The sequence below is a fragment of the Acromyrmex echinatior genome, chromosome 6 (assembly GCF_024713525.1).
Source record: "Acromyrmex echinatior isolate Ae372 chromosome 6, ASM2471352v2, whole genome shotgun sequence".
Lineage (NCBI taxonomy): Eukaryota > Metazoa > Arthropoda > Insecta > Hymenoptera > Formicidae > Acromyrmex > Acromyrmex echinatior.
The window spans coordinates 580,284-602,462 of NC_141857.1; the positions used below are offsets into that span (position 1 = coordinate 580,284).

Sequence of the window (22,179 nt, forward strand, 5' to 3'; positions counted from 1 at the left end):
GACATCTATGTTGAAAACGAAATGTTTTAATAACAAAGACATCCAAAAAAAAACTTAGAAACCCAGAGGAAATAACTCAACAAACGATGATAGTTATATCAATTTCAAAAGATATCTTTTATCTTTTAAATGTGTGGATTTTAGAAAAAATTTATCGAATATTTGACGTAACGTTCAATTCAACGATTTACCTTCATTTAATCGATCAAGTAAACATAGTTCGTCGTTGATTTAATACCGTCCTTTTTTTGTGCTCATCGAACATTGTTTTTTAACGAATTTTAAATTTCAGTTTACTTTCCATTTGACTGAACAAAGCCACGTGAATAGCAGAACATATTCTACGATTTTCTTTTTTTTTTTACTTTCTACATATTCTTTGCATATTTTTTATTCTTTATATACTTCTGCTTTCTGATTTTTTATATCTTCTTTACATTATATAATAAAAAAAAGTATAACTCTTTTTATACTTGCTCGAAGATAGTACTGAGAAAGAGAGAGAGATATCTTATATTATTTGTTAAATTATGTATAGAATCGTATATTGAAAAAAAAATAGAAATGTAAAAAAAAAGAATTGTGCTATAAAAAAATCATCAAAATTGTCGATAAAAAAAATTGAAAATATTGAATACTCGTATATGACATACATATTTGAAAAAGCTGTGCTTTATAGAAAATATAATATGCACGGCAGTGAGCCAAGGCAGCCAAGCATGTCGCAGTATCATTCTCAAACTGCTCACTCCTCGCCAATCAGCCCACTCCCGTTTCATGGATGCGAGAAAATAATAAAAGGAAATGAAACTGGCTATGTGAGACGGCGAGAGAAATGAAAAATAGTTTGCCAAAGGGAATGTGGGTCACGGTCCCATGTAAATCAATAAGAATTGAATTTGTCCGAAGCAATAAGCGCAATACATGATTTAATTGAAATTCATATATATAAATTTCCTCTATATTTCTAAAAAAAAAAACATTTGAAAAAAGATTTGAAAAAAGTTGTTTCATATTCGCGAACTTCGGCATGATATTGTGGATCTTGTTTGTACGATTAAATACTTTGTAAACAGGAAAGCAATTATCGGTTTAATAACTTCGAAAAAATTTACCTTCTGTCTGGCAATAATTTCATAACAGTATATTATAATTATTGATTAATAAAAAATATATGAGTAAAATACAGTATAGTACATGTATTTGAAAAATAATATCATCTTTGAAATAAAATCGAATAAACGCAACAAAGGGACATTTTATTCTCTTGTTAAAGTTTCTACTATATAAAGTACATGCATTTAAATCATACTAAAGCAGACGGGCAATCCAAGCAGAGCAAGGATTATCTTCGCAAGAACATCCAATAACTTTGTGAAAAGTCTAATTCTTTTATCCTGCGATTTTAAAGCTTCCAGACAAATGCTCCAATTTATTGGTATTAAAGAAGATAATAAGAGGATTGCTATATGTAAAAAATCGATTACATTACGATAAAGATTGATGTTAACTACATATATCTTTTATAAATCATGAAATCGAGACTTCACAGATTATTGAATTACAAATTTAACAAAATATATGTAGTGTAAACATCTAATGTCTTTTTTAATAATTATGGTAATGCGGTAATTAAAATATCGCGTCAGAATTATTACAATCCCATGTGAAATACGACAATGTCAGGCGCGCGTTGATCTATTCACATACGTGACATCATGACAATGAAATTAATGATTATGATACATGGGCAAATCCATCGTCCTTCGGTGAATCCATCTACGTAACACGCTGCAAGAGTACCACGGCTACTCAGCCCGCACTCTCTAAAAGTGGTCCATCAGAGAGTGCTGCAATAAGTTTACTCTTCTCCGTCAACATGGCAGGTTAAAGTTCACGGAAGCTAGATGGGTGTTGCTGAAAACGGGGCTTTTGGCTTAACACAGTTGCCTATCAAGTACGGCGCAGCTTTTAACGACCCATCACTGTACGCCAATCTTGCTTTAAAATTAGCAAATATTTTGTTAACATTACGGCGAATCGAAAGATACCGTCAATGTCAATAATATTTGTCGTAAAAAAAGTAATGGCATTTACTAATATCCACAAAATTAGACTTGAGAAGACAATTATGACTTGTTGTAACATTAATTCAATAAATAATATCATGCTTTTAAGAAAAAGTGTTTCAATATACTGATGAAATATTCTCGGTTTACTATTCAGTAACTGAGAATATTTCATCAGTTACTGGTGAAATATCATTAGTTACTGAACGATTAATTAATATATTGAAACACTTTTTCCTAAGGATGAGCATTACGGTAAATTATCTTAAAAATGATTTTATAATTCTCTAGATGATTCAACTTGACGGGATCTCTCGTCGTGACGTCAGACATGTCATTCTACGAGATATCCTAACTTCGGCAAGATATATCGAGCGGTCCGTAGATATACATAGCCATATCGTATATATATGTAGCTACATCGACGCAAGAGGAATACACGCAGCTTTCACCTGCCAATAATTTTTGCTGGAAGGATCTTGAAAGTTTGTACGAACGACGTTGATTTATATCGAACGAAAAGTGGTTCTTCTCTCCAGCGAATTAACGGCTGGATATAAATAGATTTACAATGTAGTCTCTTTTTGTGTTTGTGGTAAACGTCAAATATATAATTACATATCTCTACTTGATATATTAATTTTTCTACGTTTCCGTACAGCTTCGGGGCTAATTGTCGATACTTTGTTGTTGCAGTTTAATGGAATGAAGTATTACATCTCGCCACGTACCGTGAAGGGACATCCTAGAAAGTTCCACAGTGTCCAGTATGCAGTGAGTAAAGCGTAAAATATTCGATTTCCACTCGGCTTTACCAGGGACACGCTGCGACATTTACGCATCGTGAATTGTCTGAAGTATTTTGAGGCTGTTAATGCGTGTATGTGCGAACGGCCGGATGAATACAGATGCGTGTCTACGTGATCGAAATTTCGTACGCCGGTTTATGCTCGATAATCAATGCGAAAGCGACTAATCAGTTACCACCCGCACACGACGCGCAAATTGTCGTTTGGAGTGACGTAAATTGCTATAGCCGTGGAAACGCCGAATAAAAATGTGTCGTACGAACGGCGAGATAATAAAGAAGGGCGCGCGACATAATAAAGTTACGTCGAGAAATCTTGTTAAAATTCATGATGCGGAATTAGCACATTATGACTTGCAAATTTACAAAATGCGAGCACACCGAAAATAAATACGACAGTATGTCTACTATTACGGTTTCTCGAACGAGCGCGTAATCTTCCCTCATGCGATTAATGTTCAAATACATCTTTCGCAAATCAAGATAAACGGATGAATGATCATTCGCAATTAACAAACACTCTCCCAAGTAAACTAAAAGTCTACTGTAGCGAGTTTTCGCGCGTTATTATCTTAATTGTTGATTTTATAAACAGGTTTTAATACTCACAATGTTAATGTATACGCAACGGAAATGTTTATGCGTACCCAAAACACGTGCATACATAAATATGTACGAGAGTGTTCGTAAACATTTCGTTTGCGTATTTATACATCGCCAGTTCGTGGACGACGCTTGATTGATTATACCTGAGCCTGCTGCTAATTACTCAACGTAACATTTCGATTACCACATGCAACGGTTAACTACATAGATGTTTCAACTGATTAATATCAGTGTACTTAGATTAATGCGCAGCAAGAACGACAAAAATAACACGGGAAACTAAGTATTATTAATTACTCTGAGATAATTGCGTGTTTCTTTTTTTTGCCATTTTAATATCATCGATCATAGGACATTTGCATATCTACGCTAATGCGTCGTAATCAATAATACTACAGGTAATCATAATGTTATGGAATAATATATTCTTTGTGGAATTGTGTAATTAAGAAACCTCTCTGCGATGCGGCCATAAAGACCGATTACACTAATTGTTGGTCGTATTAATGTACGTGTATTCTCCTGTATTCTCTACCTATAGTGTAATATATATATATATGTGTGCGTGTGCATAGTATATCCAGCAACTCTATCTAGATATATACTCGCACGTGTGCAATGCAATTCTATCGGCATTACCTGCAGACATCAATAATTTTCACGTTATTCTATAGTATTGTATTTAAATAAACGAACTATAAAATATTTACAATCCATTACATGCAATTTAATTAAAATACGTCATTTTGTTCAAGTACGATGACGTAATAACACAATTGTCTGAATCGTAACAGTTACACTTGACCGCACGTTATTAATGTAATATTAAGTTAAATTAAACGCGGATTCGCACATGCGAGGTATTCGGCCGTCGACAATTTTCAGCGCATAACGTTAACAACGTGTCGCATGATATGGATCGAAAATTCCTTCTATAAATCGACCACGACGATTACACAGCCATTACCTTAATTGCTGACGTCGCTAACGTGCGTATTCACGCATGTATAGTTATTCGGATGGGCTACGCTCAACGTACAGGTCACCATATCCACCATCGGCGTTTGCTATTGGTTCAGCTTGCCATCCCCAAGAGAGACGTAGTTCTCGTGAGTGTCATGTCGAATTGCACGGGTCAACGGGACCCAGAGAGTTAAACGAGCGGATCCGGTTGGAAACATCTACATCAACGCGATTGCGTATAGAACATTAAAACTTGGTGTATGATCTGCAAACAGGGCTTATAACGAAACTTCAACCTTGAACTCGGAACGTGAATTGCGCGAGTGGAATAACAGTTATTCATCCTAAACTTAGTCCTGAGAACTCCGAGGACTCCAATAATGAACAAATTTTATTGGATTTCTACCTCGCGAGATGACATCTTCGACGGAAAGTCGCATCTGAATATTTTTCGTTAGAGTCTCTAATACGACAGAAAAAAACTCTAAATTTAAAAGAGCTGAAATGCAAGTTATCGTAAATTTTGCGTTGAAATTTGTGAAAATGTTAGTGTTCGTACACGAAAAGAACGATTTTGCTAAAAAATATCGAAAAATTTAATTAAATACAGATCTAAAAGTAATTTTAGACCCTCAACATAATTACGTAGCTTAAGCATTAACAACAATGCTGCAAAAAGTTTTAACATTCTAGCAAACAACTTCAGTATCCTACATAACTAATTTGATGGTCCAAACAAAATTATTTTCAGATCTGTATTTAACTAAACTTTTAAATACTTGAACAAAACTATTCTCTCTATGTAAATATATAGGCTCTACATTACTGATGCTTCTGAGATAATGAGTTAAACTAAAAAGAGTATCATTTTTATTTTAATCCTAATAAATTTAAGTCTAATTTAAATTTTCAAAATACACAATAGATTGAAGATTAAGGAAATTTTATAAAATTAAATCCAACATGAAAAGTAAACATGGTGTACAACACTTCAGCATTCAGCTTCATTCATTAATAGTTAGCACGTGCGATAGGTCGAATGCCTGTAAATTCACGCCAAGTGTATCACAACGACCAGCTTCGATTAGAAATTCCTGAAGGGTTATCCACGAATATGCCCTACCTTTAGAAAGGCATCTAACCGAATATAGTCGTGGCTTGCACGTAAATTATGCACTACGACGCATACTATGCGTCGTATTGCCCGTCCATTATCGAAAGCGCGCGACAACGAGCTACAGGATGAGATGCCAAGGCGTGCAATAATATCGCTAATAACTTCCATCCCATTAACACCATACCTCATCTTTCTCATAATTGACGTTCTCGACAGCATTACGTGACACTTGAGATAGAAACTTGTCATACAATACGACAGTAAAGCAGGATTATTTCAAACTGTGTGGATTGTATACATATGCACTACAATTAAGAGCTTCATATTTCTTCGGGAGATAGTCCAGAATGTGTCAAAAACATGACATATGACAACAGTTTTTTCGAATTAAAAGCAAAATAAAAGATTTATAATGATTTATAGCAGATAATACTGTATGTTTAATTTTAATGGATTATCGTAATAAATGACTAATAAATAATAATGAATAATAAATGACTAACGAGCATCTATTAATTATCTGCGTAACATCAATATTTTGTTTTGTGACACAAAAATATGTATGCAAGTCAATAGATAAAAAAGTTGATTTACTTTTGTGTGATTTACTCTAAAATTTAATACATGAGGTAAAAAACGCACACACACACACACACACACATATATATATATGTGGCCTGTTCAAAATAATTACATAACTATTCGAATATTTTCGTGCAATAGCATATTTCTGTAATAACGAGACTATTGAACTGTTCTGTAAATTTAAATAAATTGCATTTCCTTACAATGTGAATTGCTATTTTTACGGTGCGACCAAACAATATCCACCCTGATCAAAATTGAAAGAATTGTAAACCGTGCAGAGAGCTCATCTCTTATTAAACAATGTACACAATACCCGGCACATTTATAGAATAACATTACGCGAATGATAACATGGAGCAAATTGATTCGCCACACGACACAAGTGTCAATAAACGAGAACACTGGAGAAAAAGTGAGTACCTATGACAATAACTGCATTTTTATTGAATTTGGATTACAAAAATGCTAGACCGGAGACAAGCCGATCTGGATGACAGTGATATCCAATGAGTGCGGGTTATTGCGATGAGTAATAACAATACTGACCTCGTATATCATCGTTAATTCATCAGAATGACACTATTGTTATAACATCTGTTGAGAGGAGAAAGAGATAATTGATCAAGTAACAATCACGAGAGATCAGAAGTCGCGAGCGCCAACAGCGTTCAATGAAAGGCGCACAAATTTTCCATAAAAGACCTGTCCGAGCCAGAGGCGTCGCAACTTAAGAGCCCGCATATATTTACACGGTTTTATGCGATAACCTATAAATTGGAATTAACCGAAGAGTGGTATGCATCCGAGCGAGTTTGGAAGCTTTCCAAAAACGTAGCGTTATTGACGCTGCGGATCGAATAAAATGCGGGACACGGAAAAGCGCAGCAGCGCATACGGCACGGCGTGGCGGCGCAAGGTGAAACCAAAAATCGCCGTGCCTTGTTAAAGAAAAATAAATAAAAACGAGAAAAATGGGAAAAGCACGTAACGGTTGTGCCGTATCCGGGTGCGTACACAGGTGCGGAGCAGTACGACGCTTAGCTCGAACGTGGCAAGCCATTATGTTGCGAGTTTATGATACCGGTATAACGGCTACATCCTTGACTGTGCTGGAACGACAGAAAAATATAACCCAGTACGTCGTTATAATTAGCCCTCCATTACGCTTAACGTCCATTAACGTCGTTAATTTCGAAGCGCGGCTGATATAGACTAGATCGAAGGGCTGTGTTTCTATGTGAGAGCCGTGCAAGCGTGAAATTTCGTCGATGCTAAATCGAGCGAATCTGCCATTTCGATGTCAATTAATATTCCACGCTCCGTTTTGTACTAATCGCTCACAGGAAACTCCATTCAAATGGAACGCCAACTTAAGTTCCCGCTAAATGTAAACGCACAATACGCTTTGAAATTTATGTTCTATTCCACTATCAAGAGTATATAAATTGACGCAACGTTTTTCAAAAAATCTATTATCTCAGAAAAAGAGAAAGAGGGAGGGAGGGAGAGAAAATGAATAAATGAGTGAGTAAATGAGAATAGAAATGTAATTGCAATTTTGTTCAAATTGCGTAAAAAGTGAAACGATATATTTGAAATAGACTGTCTTCATTCAAATACTCAAGATAACATGGAATAATATAGTAATAATGACATAAATTTTATACTGGTTTTAAGAGAGTCCGTCCATTTTATTGCATAGCTTTCTTTCCAATAAAACGGTGAGAGCTGAAAATTTATGTAACGAGCGTGATAGAAATTAAGCACCATGAATGTAATTAATGTCAGCAAGAAGATTAAATTCCTACGTATCCAGCTTTTCAATTAAAATTATTTTTTAATTCAAACTACTGTTAATTTGCGATATATTCGTGCAAAGATTTGAGAATAACGGATAACATATAGAATATTATCGTAACTTCTATTAATGTTCTAGTTTCGACAAAGTCGATCAACAATCAGTTTTCCGTAAAGTTTGTTCACGCGCAAAGATTTCTTATCCGTCTATTATCGTCGACTGCCGTTAATACTCCTGCATGCTTTTAACTCAAACGTCAGAATAAAATAGAGATTCGTGACAAAAAGTACGTAAATAGACGATTCTTGAATCTCTAACCAAATTCTAAGTTTTTCTTAAATATTTAAGTCATTCCACGTTTTTTAGATTTATATTTCATTATACATAATTCTAAGAATGTTAATTTTTATTTTTATTTTTTATTTTAAACAATCAATTAAATACGCTATCATAATTTTATTACACTTGTAAAACGTAAAAAAAAATTCTTCCATCATAATTTTCAAGTTCAAGTATAATTCAAGTGTGATTTATTACAGTTTCCATTTGAATGCGTCTTACTCGTCATGAATAAACAAGAAACGTCTCGCAACGATATCTTTTATTTCAATCTCTCTTCGCTGTTAATTGATCGACTAAAGCTTACTCGATCAAGGGCGACGATTATTCGACGATTATTTTTATCCATAAGCTCTTCCTCAATTAACAAAGCAGAAAATACTCTAACTACACGCTAGTTGTCTTCCTAAACTTCCTATTGACAAGTATCGCCCATGATTAACGAGAAGTACTTGCGAAGTTGCTGCAAAATCTTAGCAACCTGGAGATGGATCATCCATAATGTGAGCTCACAAAACACTCTCTTCGATTCGTAACGATTCTTAATGGTTGCGATTTATACAGTATGCGTATACAAATTGCCAGGAAAATCTGGCATAATCAATCCTCCTTTTTTGAGCCTTCAAGTTCGAATTCAAAGAACCATTTCCAGGTCAGTGTAAAAGTTTTTCCCTTGAGTTGAGAACTGAAGATTAGCGAACAATTCGGGGGCGTTCGTGTGACTAACTTCGCACAAACGTCATTCGGTCTGCGTATAAGAACTCAATTTGTTGATTTCTTTTGTATTATTCTTTGGCACTTTTTTATATTTCTATTTTGTACAAACACGCTTTACTTCTACTTAATTTCATAGTTTCCTTCCAACGTTGCTGTCTTAACACATTCCAAACAATTTCGAAACAATGAATATTCTATACATATTCCTTTTAAATAGAATTTCTGTAACGTGTTCCCAAACGTTATTCAAGACTACTGACATATTTGGCAACGAAATTCAATCCGCTGACCGAATTTTCCACTCACGGATTTCCGGAATGAATACCACAATGTTTACGGTGTTGTTGCCAAATAGCGAAAATTTTGTCTATCGATCCGATCTCTTGGATAGCACAAACGAGAAAAACCTCATACACGTAAAATATACATAAGACGGCGCACATAAAGGTTTACACCGCAATAAGGTTATGCATACGCTTAGTGATTACAATTCATATTTAAAGCTTAATGAAAGAGCATACTGTTACATACAGATTAAATTTCATAACGCAGTTATGGTACATATATTTTCTTTGGAATCATAAATATCATTACGCATATAATTTATAAAATTAATCTCATCGCATAATAAAACAAATTATCATATATTTGTATGTATTTACAAATCATAAAATCATAAAAGAAGAATATTTAGAAGCGTTAACAGTAAAATTTATGCGAGTTATATATTAAACTGAAAATTTTACAACTTCCCAGTAAATAATAACTAACAATAACATAATATAATTTCCCATTTAACGATATAAATGTAATATAACGCATGTTATAATAGTTATATTATTAAATATGAAATTATAACATTGATGTTATATTATTGTTAGTTGTTATTGATGTACTGTGTCATGGTTTAAAATAGCAGACGAAACACATAAAAATTAATTTAATAATACATTTGTTTCTTTTCAGTTAATTCAAATAATCTGAGTCCGACTGTTTCAATTTCTTTTTCACATTTGTGAGTAAAAGACCAAGATCTTTATGCCAAATGCACATTCACAAATACATTCAAATTTCCCAGCTGTCGCCACTTGGTTACATCCGCTTCCAAGCTTCTTCTCGACTATCGTACTCGAGCTCCAATCGGATCTCTCGTGCGACATTTAGTCGCGCCACGAAATAACGAGAATGTAATTTTCCAGGATGCATATTATTATCATCGGCAGGACACATCGCCTCCGCGACTTCGTTCTCCGCTTCGTTCGCCATATTCTACTCGACGAGCGTACATTGCATTTCCGCACTGTTTTCCTTCCCTTTTATTCGACTGTACGCTGCAGCTGGCTCTCTTGTTAGCATTCATCTTTCTCTTGCGACCGAATACCGTTCCTTTCACGCCTTCACGGTTCATCCTTTTGACTGTCCCATTTCATATTTTTGCGAACTATGACTGAACAAAAGCATTCTAAAATATCTTATCGTTTCGCATTCGAATCTTATTTTTTAACGACCATTAAAATTTATCTTAGAAAAAATTGTAAGTTTAATACAGTAAAATGCCTCTGCAAATGTTGGTACGTAAATTAAATATTTATAACGATAGATGTAATTCGCAAGTGGGATGTATTTACTAAATAAAGTTAAAGTAAACGCAAATGTTCCAACTCTCGTAAGTCCTTTCCGATTCTCTTTTATACTTTACAGTTTTATACTTGACTTTCTAATGTACTGAAGAAGAATCGAACCCAGAGTCAAAATGTTTGCATTTACTTCGTTTAGTAACATCCCAATTGGTTAAAAATCATGTCTATCACGTTATAAATATTAATTTTCGCATCAATTTAACATCCATGGTAATGGAAGGTCACGTTACCACCCATGTTTTTCTTCTGGAGACATTATGCAATGTCCACATTTTTATTAATAGTGTCCTAAGGAATAAATATTTCGTAACTTTGAGTTCGGAATCAATTCAACAACATTTTAACGAATGTAATTGTCAAGTTTTAAACTTAAATATTGAGTATTAATCAAATTATTGTGTCAAATGTAACTCGGGTGCCATAATACTACCTTCTCCTCTACTATTTTATTTTTATTTTAAGTTATAGTTCAATTTCAAATTATTGTACGCAAAATGTTTTAATTCCATTATCATTTTTTCTGATATCGATAATGCATGCCGAATTGAGACGTCATTATTTCATTATACATTTGATTAAAATATTTCCATTGTAATACAATTTTAAAATATTTTAACAATTAATTAGATTTTTTTTCGAAAATAAAATGTTTTAAATAATCCTGCACGTAAAAAACAATTTTGCTGAAATATCTAAAAGTGTAATTAGATATATATAAATTTGAAATATTTTTTTTAATTGTCAAAAGAACTATATAAGTTCAAATTGGTTGTTAGATTATCAAAACTTTTTGCAACATTATCATTATGCTTGAATATTCTACATAATTATTTTGAATATCCAACAAAATTATTTTCAATATCTAAATTTTTAGATGTCAGCAAAATCGTTCTTTCCATGTAGTTATACTATTATTCCGGTTGAAATTTCGAAATTTAGGAACCTATAACTTATAGTAGCCCAACTACTTCCAAAAGTTTCATGCAACGATACTTTTTACTTAGAGCACAACGTCGTTTATTGCACCATCACTTTCGCGAGAGATTAATATCCGACTGCGCAAGGCATTCAAGAATGGATTACACGCAATAGATAGCGATCGTTTGTAGAACAATACTGCCAACACTGGATATAATTTATCACGGCACATGATAGTGCGGAGAGAAAGCAAGTTTGTTTGCTTCTGTTAATCTGACGGTACACATCCTCACTACTAAACCCATCATCTATCGAAAATGAGTATATTGTTACCCCGATATATCGATATCCGATTGTTCACACGCTCAATGATATTAATTTACTATTCAAACAAGCTGTGTTGATTTTCGGTTATTAAGCTACCACATAATAATATATACAAGATATGTTATTATTATTTAATATTACGCAAATGCTTAGAAAAATAAATGTTTCATTATCTATAGTGCAAAAGGATGGATCCTGAAGACTGGTAGATAGATAGAATTGTACTAACAATGGTAACGTCTCCATCAGTTGTATAATTCATTACAATGCTATGGAAGTGTAAGTTAATTCACGTCCAACAATATGCAAAGCTGCCGCGTCTAACAATAGAAGCTCAACCCAAACTTTTTATAATTTCATTTGAAAGATGATAACGTGATCTGCCGGCTAAATCAACGTTTTCGTAATAAATCACGAAACGATGTCAAAAGAAACTAATATTAACGACATTAAAAGGATGTGAATGCATTATTTAAATAATTTTAATAATTTTAATAAATATTTCTTGATTTTGTAATTATCGAAGATTCATTATGTCGCTGATATTATATATAATTAATCTCCGATAATGACAAATAAAGAAATATTATTTTAAATAATACAATATATGTATTTTAATGTGGGATATATATAATGTTCCGAAAATCATGATAAAATCTTCTGAAAAAATAAGTTGAAAACATAAATAGTGTAAAGTTTTTTCATATGAAGCTTTATTTTTGGGCAACACTTTTAACAGATTATAAAATAAAATTTATTGTGAATATCCTGTTTTATTGTGTATTCTCGATTACCGATACAATGAACACAACATGAGCAGAGATAGTCTACAGCAAGATCCATTGCACGGCGAATATTTAAAATCAATTTTCCCGAAAACAAAACCTCGAAAACAAAAAAATTATATTCTATATTTCCGACTTCTCTCAGTTGTAATGAAAAATGTAACTTAAAATATTTTATATATACCCGTATTAATCAATATATACATATACATAAATATGTTTTATCTATTAATTTTATCTATTAATTTTATATGATGCATATACATATCATATATATATATATGTGTGTGTGTGTGTGTGTGTGTGTGTGTGTGTGTGTGTGTGTGTATACACATATATAATTATTTTAGAAAAAATATATAATTATTTTATCTCTAAATTTTAAGTAACTCTCCTTTTATCTAAATTATATAAAAGGAGAATTACTTAAAAATTACTTCTGTAACAAATAAATCCAAATTAAAATCCAAATTAAAATTGAGTAAAAAAATAACTTATAACAATTAATTTAAAAAATAATTGCTTTATGAACGCATGCAGTGTGCATGCGTTCATGCAAAATAATCATACAATTCATAAAAAATAATTCATGAAAAATAATCATACAATTACGAAAATATAATTTTTGTAAGCAATGAATTTTGAACCCATTATTTAATTACATATAAAACAATCATGTATTATTTAAAATAAAAATTTTAAAGTATTATTTAAATTTTATACAAATCTATTTTTGCTAAGATCTTTAGAGAATATATACAATTATTTTAGAATTATATATTTTATAAAAAAAGTGTATAATTATTTTAGATAATACATAATTATCTTATATCTATAATTAAATAATGGGTTCAAAATACAATGCTTACAAAAATTATATTTTCATAATTATATGATTATTTTTCAACAAACTGCATGCGTTCATATAGCAATTATTTTCTTAATAAAAATAAATTTGTATAAAATTTTAAAGTATTATTTAAATTTTATACACATTTATTTTTGCTAAGATCTTTAGAGAATATATATAATTATTTTAGAAAAAATATATAATTATTTTATCTCTCTCTAAATTTTACATAACTCTCCTTTTACCTAAATTATGTAAAAGGAGAATTACTTAAAAATTACATCTGTAACAAATAAATTAAAATCCAAATTAAAACTGAGTAAAAAAAGAAATAATAATCATTACTTTAAAAAATAATTGCTATATGAACGCATGCAATTTGCTAAAAAACAATCATACAATTTTGGAAATATAATTTTTGCAAGCCATTGTGAATTTTGAACCCATTATTTAATTAGATATAAAACAGTTATATATTATCTAAAATAATTATATATTTTTTTATAAAATATACAATTCTAAAATAATTCTAAAATATATAATTTTAAAATAATTATATATATTCTTTAAAGATCTTAGTAAAAATAAATTTGTTTAAAATTTTAAAAATTTTAATTTTATACAAATTTATTTTTGCTAAAATTTTCTTTAGAGAATATATATAATTATTTTAGAAAAAATATAGTACTTTATCTCTCTAAATTTTTAATACCTCTCCTTTTATCTAAAATCTAAATTATGTAAAAAGAGAGTTACTTAAAAATTACTTAAAAATTTTATACAAATTTATTTTCGCTAAGATCTTTAAAAATATATATATACAATAATTATTTTAGAGAATATATAATTACCTTAGAGAATGTATAATTATTTTATAGAATTACTTTATATAATTATTTTATAGAATATACAATCATTTAAATCATTTTATTTAACAAAGATTTAAAAATAATCATTTTTAAATTATTGTCAAATAAAATGATTTAAAAACTAGCAAAAAAAAGGTTAATATTACACAAATAAAAAATAATATTTACCGCCAGGTTGCTCCATCAGTGCCCGATGTCTCTCCCAGACCTCCACCTCCTCTCAGAATATGCAGGACACTCGCGTAAAACACTCGCGAATACGCTATAATCGCCCGCGGACTATAACTTGAGTCCAATAACTAGAACGGCACTCGCGAAACGCGCGACGCGACGAACCGGCTACGGTTCGTTCATTTTTAAGTAAATCGGCGACGTTAGCTTCCCCGTTGGATTTTTACACGAAGAGAATGATTTTACTCAATATCTAAAAATTTATCTAGATATATCATTCAGATCCGAAAGTTTTAGATTTGAGAAAAATCGTTCTTTTCGTATAAATATCCTCTGGATACTGAGCCCTCCCACCACGTCAAGGTGTACTCGTGAGAGGGAAGATAATCTGAAAAATGTAATAAATAGCTATATTACTATGCTATTATTGCAATCGGTTATCATTGCGAAAAAGTCAAAGCAGATAAAAGGGCTGAATCTTTTATTTATTCATAGATAATGTCTGTAAGATATGATTAGAATCTATAAAATAGGCTAGAGATTAATAAAAGGAAGAAATGTTTCTTTTATTAATTGTTCCAAAGTTACGGTTAATTTTTTAACGAAAGATGCACAAAAACAAAAATTAATTAAATTATTAAATTATTTACTGTATTAATTGTATTGAAAGCAGGAATTGCGACTTTTTTGCATGAGTGTATTCGTATCAACGTTGCTTTTCTATAACTCGTGTGATACCGTTCGTACAAACAAGTAGCCATGTCGCATACTGCTCTTTTTCACATTTCTTTTTGAAATATATAATAATCGCAAAAAGTGCTAGGTATAATACGAAATGTTGTATTTTATGAATATTCACATAATACGATTACTGGTATGAATAATTATTCATAAAGTATAATACAACGTTTCGTATTGTATTAGACATTCTTCGCGAAAAAGATTTCAAAAAGTAATGTGAAAAAAAGTCGCGACACGGCTACGTTGTTTGTACGAGCTTCGATAAGGGAATAATAACTGCGCGATAACTAGGCGTAAACATGACGCGCCGTTCCGTGCCACCTCGTCCCATCCCCAACCGAAGGTCACGCGCCAACCGTCTAACTGTCGAAATACCAATGTTAACGCCTATTACAAAATCAGTAAAATAATCTATTCACAATAATCTATTACGTTTTAATATTCTTCGATGAATATTACACGATGCTTTATTGTATGTATTGTACGATTTACGTTTTATTTCGTTACGCACACAACTCATCTATATTTTAGGCCGGTATTCATAGTCAGGGCTTATATTCAAGACCGTAAGTATAATTTTAAGTAAGTATTAATTCTTAAGTATAATTTTAAGAAGTCACGAATCAGAGATCCGTATTAACATCGTAAGACATTACTTAAGACAGTCTTGAAATAAGAACGGACTATGAATATAGCGCCCTTAAATATCTAATTAATATATCTGTAAATGTGTAATATATGATATTTCTATTTATATCCATTATTATATTTAGTCCAAATTGTTTCATAATTCAAAAATGTTTGCGTTTATCTTTACTTAAAGAATGTATATTATTAATCTTATTATTAATCTTAATTTGAACGTAAATCGTCAAAGAGAGTAATAAAGATTGAGATATAACTCTGGTACACACCTTAGTTTTGAGCAATATTACTATTTGAGCATCCTGATGTAATTAATTATCAGTTCGCGTTCGTGAATCTCTAATTTTCGTAGATTAATGCGCGAGCGCCTCACGCCACACGTCCGTCTTGCTGCGAAGTCGTCGAACGAAAAGAATGACGATCGACCACCGCGCTGCGACCCCCCCTCCGCCTTCGCCTCGCGACCCATCGCTTTTCGTCGCGCGCGACCCCCTTCCCCCCCACCCGAGCTTTTCACCGGGTGCTATTTATAGACTATTTAGGCGTTTGAAAAATATTGAACGGTTAGTACAATTATTCAAGTATTTTATATAATTTTGACAAACGGATATCGCCGTACATTTCGCGTTTTGCTTTGTGGCATCTCGGGCACAATCCTATATTATTTGCATGGTTCTCTTAAATGAATTATCGCGTGAGATATTTTTGATATTTTCAATAATTCTCAATTTTCATAATTCTTTTTAATGATCCATTCTTCAATAAAGATTGATAAAATATATGTTCTTTATATAAAGATAAATGTAAATTTTCCTAATATCGTGAAACAATTTGTGCCGAATACAGCTTTAGCTAAGAGTACTAAACATCTTGTTAATCATTATTTAATTTTTCAGTTAATAAATTAATTTAAGACACTATTGCAATGCCGATCATGGCTCGATAAAACATACGAATTAATTAAATTAAAAAATATAAAATAAGTTCCAGAAACTTATTTAAAATATAAAATCGTAGGAATCTGTAAAAAGAACAGATACGAAAAACTTGTTTAAAAGATATAAAAATAGGTTCCGGAAACTTACATAAAATATTAAATAAGAAATAAGTCAGAAGTGTATAGTTATTTAAAATAATGAATTAATATTAAACTAAATATAAAACTAAATGAATTATAACTAAATATAATTAACAAAATAAGGAAACTGTATTTTTTTATACAAAAATGTAAAACTGAAGCAAAAATATTTAAAGGATAAATATGTTTCAATATCTTAAAATTGACATTCAAAACATTTTATAATTGGAATAATGTACATGTTTAAAAACATATGTTATTATATATATTATATATGAAATATATTATATACAATTTGTTATAAATATCCAACTTTACAAATACTTTTTTTACAAGAATAATTTTCATTTACTTGTAAAAGCGACGAAAATTAATGTATGTAATTTAAATAAAAGAATTAAAAGCATTATTTAGTATTAATTCATTATTTTAAATAACTATACACTTCTGACTTATTTCTTATTTAATATTTTATGTAGTTTCCGGAACCTATTTTTATATCTTTTAAACAAGTTTTTCGTATCTGTTCTTTTTACAGATTCCTACGATTTTATATTTTAAATAAGTTTCTGGAACTTATTTTATATTTTTTAATTTAATTAATTCGTATGTTTTATCGAGCCATGATCGGCATTGCAATAGTGTCTTAAATTAATTTATTAACTGAAAAATTAAATAATGATTAACAAGATGTTTAGTACTCTTAGCTAAAGCTGTATTCGGCACAAATTGTTTCACGATATTAGGAAAATTTACATTTATCTTTATATAAAGAACATATATTTTATCAATCTTTATTGAAGAATGGATCATTAAAAAGAATTATGAAAATTGAGAATTATTGAAAATATCAAAAATATCTCACGCGATAATTCATTTAAGAGAACCATGCAAATAATATAGGATTGTGCCCGAGATGCCACAAAGCAAAACGCGAAATGTACGGCGATATCCGTTTGTCAAAATTATATAAAATACTTGAATAATTGTACTAACCGTTCAATATTTTTCAAACGCCTAAATAGTCTATAAATAGCACCCGGTGAAAAGCTCGGGTGGGGGGGAAGGGGGTCGCGCGCGACGAAAAGCGATGGGTCGCGAGGCGAAGGCGGAGGGGGGGTCGCAGCGCGGTGGTCGATCGTCATTCTTTTCGTTCGACGACTTCGCAGCAAGACGGACGTGTGGCGTGAGGCGCTCGCGCATTAATCTACGAAAATTAGAGATTCACGAACGCGAACTGATAATTAATTACATCAGGATGCTCAAATAGTAATATTGCTCAAAACTAAGGTGTGTACCAGAGTTATATCTCAATCTTTATTACTCTCTTTGACGATTTACGTTCAAATTAAGATTAATAATAAGATTAATAATATACATTCTTTAAGTAAAGATAAACGCAAACATTTTTTGAATTATGAAACAATTTGGACTAAATATAATAATGGATATAAATAGAAATATCATATATTACACATTTACAGATATATTAATTAGATATTTAAGGGCGCTATATTCATAGTCCGTTCTTATTTCAAGACTGTCTTAAGTAATGTCTTACGATGTTAATACGGATCTCTGATTCGTGACTTCTTAAAATTATACTTAAGAATTAATACTTACTTAAAATTATACTTACGGTCTTGAATATAAGCCCTGACTATGAATACCGGCCTAAAATATAGATGAGTTGTGTGCGTAACGAAATAAAACGTAAATCGTACAATACATACAATAAAGCATCGTGTAATATTCATCGAAGAATATTAAAACGTAATAGATTATTGTGAATAGATTATTTTACTGATTTTGTAATAGGCGTTAACATTGGTATTTCGACAGTTAGACGGTTGGCGCGTGACCTTCGGTTGGGGATGGGACGAGGTGGCACGGAACGGCGCGTCATGTTTACGCCTAGTTATCGCGCAGTTATTATTCCCTTATCGAAGCTCGTACAAACAACGTAGCCGTGTCGCGACTTTTTTTCACATTACTTTTTGAAATCTTTTTCGCGAAGAATGTCTAATACAATACGAAACGTTGTATTATACTTTATGAATAATTATTCATACCAGTAATCGTATTATGTGAATATTCATAAAATACAACATTTCGTATTATACCTAGCACTTTTTGCGATTATTATATATTTCAAAAAGAAATGTGAAAAAGAGCAGTATGCGACATGGCTACTTGTTTGTACGAACGGTATCACACGAGTTATAGAAAAGCAACGTTGATACGAATACACTCATGCAAAAAAGTCGCAATTCCTGCTTTCAATACAATTAATACAGTAAATAATTTAATAATTTAATTAATTTTTGTTTTTGTGCATCTTTCGTTAAAAAATTAACCGTAACTTTGGAACAATTAATAAAAGAAACATTTCTTCCTTTTATTAATCTCTAGCCTATTTTATAGATTCTAATCATATCTTACAGACATTATCTATGAATAAATAAAAGATTCAGCCCTTTTATCTGCTTTGACTTTTTCGCAATGATAACCGATTGCAATAATAGCATAGTAATATAGCTATTTATTACATTTTTCAGATTATCTTCCCTCTCACGAGTACACCTTGACGTGGTGGGAGGGCTCAGTATCCAGAGGATATTTATACGAAAAGAACGATTTTTCTCAAATCTAAAACTTTCGGATCTGAATGATATATCTAGATAAATTTTTAGATATTGAGTAAAATCATTCTCTTCGTGTAAAAATCCAACGGGGAAGCTAACGTCGCCGATTTACTTAAAAATGAACGAACCGTAGCCGGTTCGTCGCGTCGCGCGTTTCGCGAGTGCCGTTCTAGTTATTGGACTCAAGTTATAGTCCGCGGGCGATTATAGCGTATTCGCGAGTGTTTTACGCGAGTGTCCTGTGCATATTCTGAGAGGAGGTGGAGGTCTGGGAGAGACATCGGGCACTGATGGAGCAACCTGGCGGTAAATATTATTTTTTATTTGTGTAATATTAACCTTTTTTTGCTAGTTTTTAAATCATTTTATTTGACAATAATTTAAAAATGATTATTTTTAAATCTTTGTTAAATAAAATGATTTAAATGATTGTATATTCTATAAAATAATTATATAAAGTAATTCTATAAAATAATTATACATTCTCTAAGGTAATTATATATTCTCTAAAATAATTATTGTATATATATATTTTTAAAGAAGATCTTAGCGAAAATAAATTTGTATAAAATTTTTAAGTAATTTTTAAGTAACTCTCTTTTTACATAATTTAGATTTTAGATAAAAGGAGAGGTATTAAAAATTTAGAGAGATAAAGTACTATATTTTTTCTAAAATAATTATATATATTCTCTAAAGAAAATTTTAGCAAAAATAAATTTGTATAAAATTAAAATTTTTAAAATTTTAAACAAATTTATTTTTACTAAGATCTTTAAAGAATATATATAATTATTTTAAAATTATATATTTTAGAATTATTTTAGAATTGTATATTTTATAAAAAAATATATATTTATTTTAGATAATATATAACTGTTTTATATCTAATTAAATAATGGGTTCAAAATTCACAATGGCTTGCAAAAATTATATTTCCAAAATTGTATGATTGTTTTTTAGCAAATTGCATGCGTTCATATAGCAATTATTTTTTAAAGTAATGATTATTATTTCTTTTTTTACTCAGTTTTAATTTGGATTTTAATTTATTTGTTACAGATGTAATTTTTAAGTAATTCTCCTTTTACATAATTTAGGTAAAAGGAGAGTTATGTAAAATTTAGAGAGAGATAAAATAATTATATATTTTTTCTAAAATAATTATATATATTCTCTAAAGATCTTAGCAAAAATAAATGTGTATAAAATTTAAATAATACTTTAAAATTTTATACAAATTTATTTTTATTAAGAAAATAATTGCTATATGAACGCATGCAGTTTGTTGAAAAATAATCATACAATTATGAAAATATAATTTTTGTAAGCATTGTATTTTGAACCCATTATTTAATTATAGATATAAGATAATTATGTATTATCTAAAATAATTATACACTTTTTTTATAAAATATATAATTCTAAAATAATTGTATATATTCTCTAAAGATCTTAGCAAAAATAGATTTGTATAAAATTTAAATAATACTTTAAAATTTTTGAAGAATTACTTAAAATGTAGATAAAATAATTATATACATATATATATTAGGTGTTGGAATTAATTCGTAGCGTTTTACAAGTGATGGGAAGTACTTTCATTAATGTATTTTTTAATGCTCATGTGAAATAAATAACATTCTTTCATTAAAAAACGCTACGAATTAATTCCAACACCTAATATATATATATATATATATATATATATTAATATATATATATATATATATATATATATATATATATATACCACATTTAAAAATTAATAGAATCTATTTAAGTCAATTGATTAACTTAAATAGAAACCTAATTTGTTTTAGCAAACAGTAGACATTTTTTATGAGAAAAGATTATGTAAATATCGCTCATATGTATGTGTATTACAATACAACGTTAATATGATTGAGAGTGTTTTATTGGAATTTTTGAATATATTAACATAAATTAATTGAAAATAAAAACAAAGAGTAACTCTCGAGGACGTCAAAGATAAGATAAAAAGCAACTCAGGCTAATGAGTGCTTGCGCGGTAATTAGTGCACAATAAATTAATTATCAAGATAAAATTTTATCCAGAATTTACTTCGAAACGATGATACAAATTGCACAACGTGATGTAGAACAATACAGAACTTATATCACGTATTTTGATACACACCATCCATATTAAGTGAGTGATACCTAACCACTATAGCCGTATAAACTAGCAGTTCGTTAGTTTGGGCTCAGGTCTCTCGGACCTGTCAGCTTGGTATCTATCTTTCAGCCATTCTATCTCCCTCCTATCGTCGAGCATCTCGGCGCGCGAACGAGCGGCCCATCGTCCTCGAGTTTGTCCTGAGAGTTCCGCGATTTAATATTCGAGCATGTCGCCTTGATATTCAGTGGACAGATATTAGCATGTAGAGCAGGACCAAGTTTCACGATGGATTTGCTTCCGCTCCGTTGTGTGTTGAATGTCAAACTTCGTGGAAAACTGCCCGGAATTTCCGCACTTCTGAC

The 22,179-nt window shown here is 30.7% G+C and overlaps 1 protein-coding gene and 1 long non-coding RNA gene across 11 annotated transcripts in view; one reads left to right on the top strand and one right to left on the bottom strand.

Annotated features, from left to right (window-relative positions):
* Positions 1-16,358, bottom strand: part of LOC105154831 (uncharacterized) — a 234,313-nt gene extending 217,955 nt beyond the window's left edge. For 7 of the 8 annotated variants that reach the window (XR_015545497.1, XR_015545492.1, XR_015545495.1 and 4 more), the window contains exons 1-2: positions 16,221-16,358; positions 14,563-14,953 (exon numbers count right to left, since the gene is read on the bottom strand). This is a non-coding gene — a long non-coding RNA (uncharacterized LOC105154831). Of the gene's footprint in view, positions 1-5,313; positions 10,453-14,562; positions 14,954-16,220 lie in introns of those variants that run through there. The other variant, XR_015545498.1, reaches the window with a different exon arrangement.
* LOC105154829 (defective proboscis extension response 20) overlaps positions 1-22,179 on the top strand; it is a 190,184-nt gene that overhangs the window by 72,097 nt on the left and 95,908 nt on the right. For 2 of the 3 annotated variants that reach the window (XM_011070571.2, XM_011070572.2), the window contains exon 2: positions 2,766-2,843. The gene's annotated coding sequence lies outside the window, so the exon portion shown is untranslated. Of the gene's footprint in view, positions 1-2,765; positions 2,844-18,181; positions 18,320-19,587; positions 19,981-22,179 lie in introns of those variants that run through there. The other variant, XM_087407290.1, reaches the window with a different exon arrangement.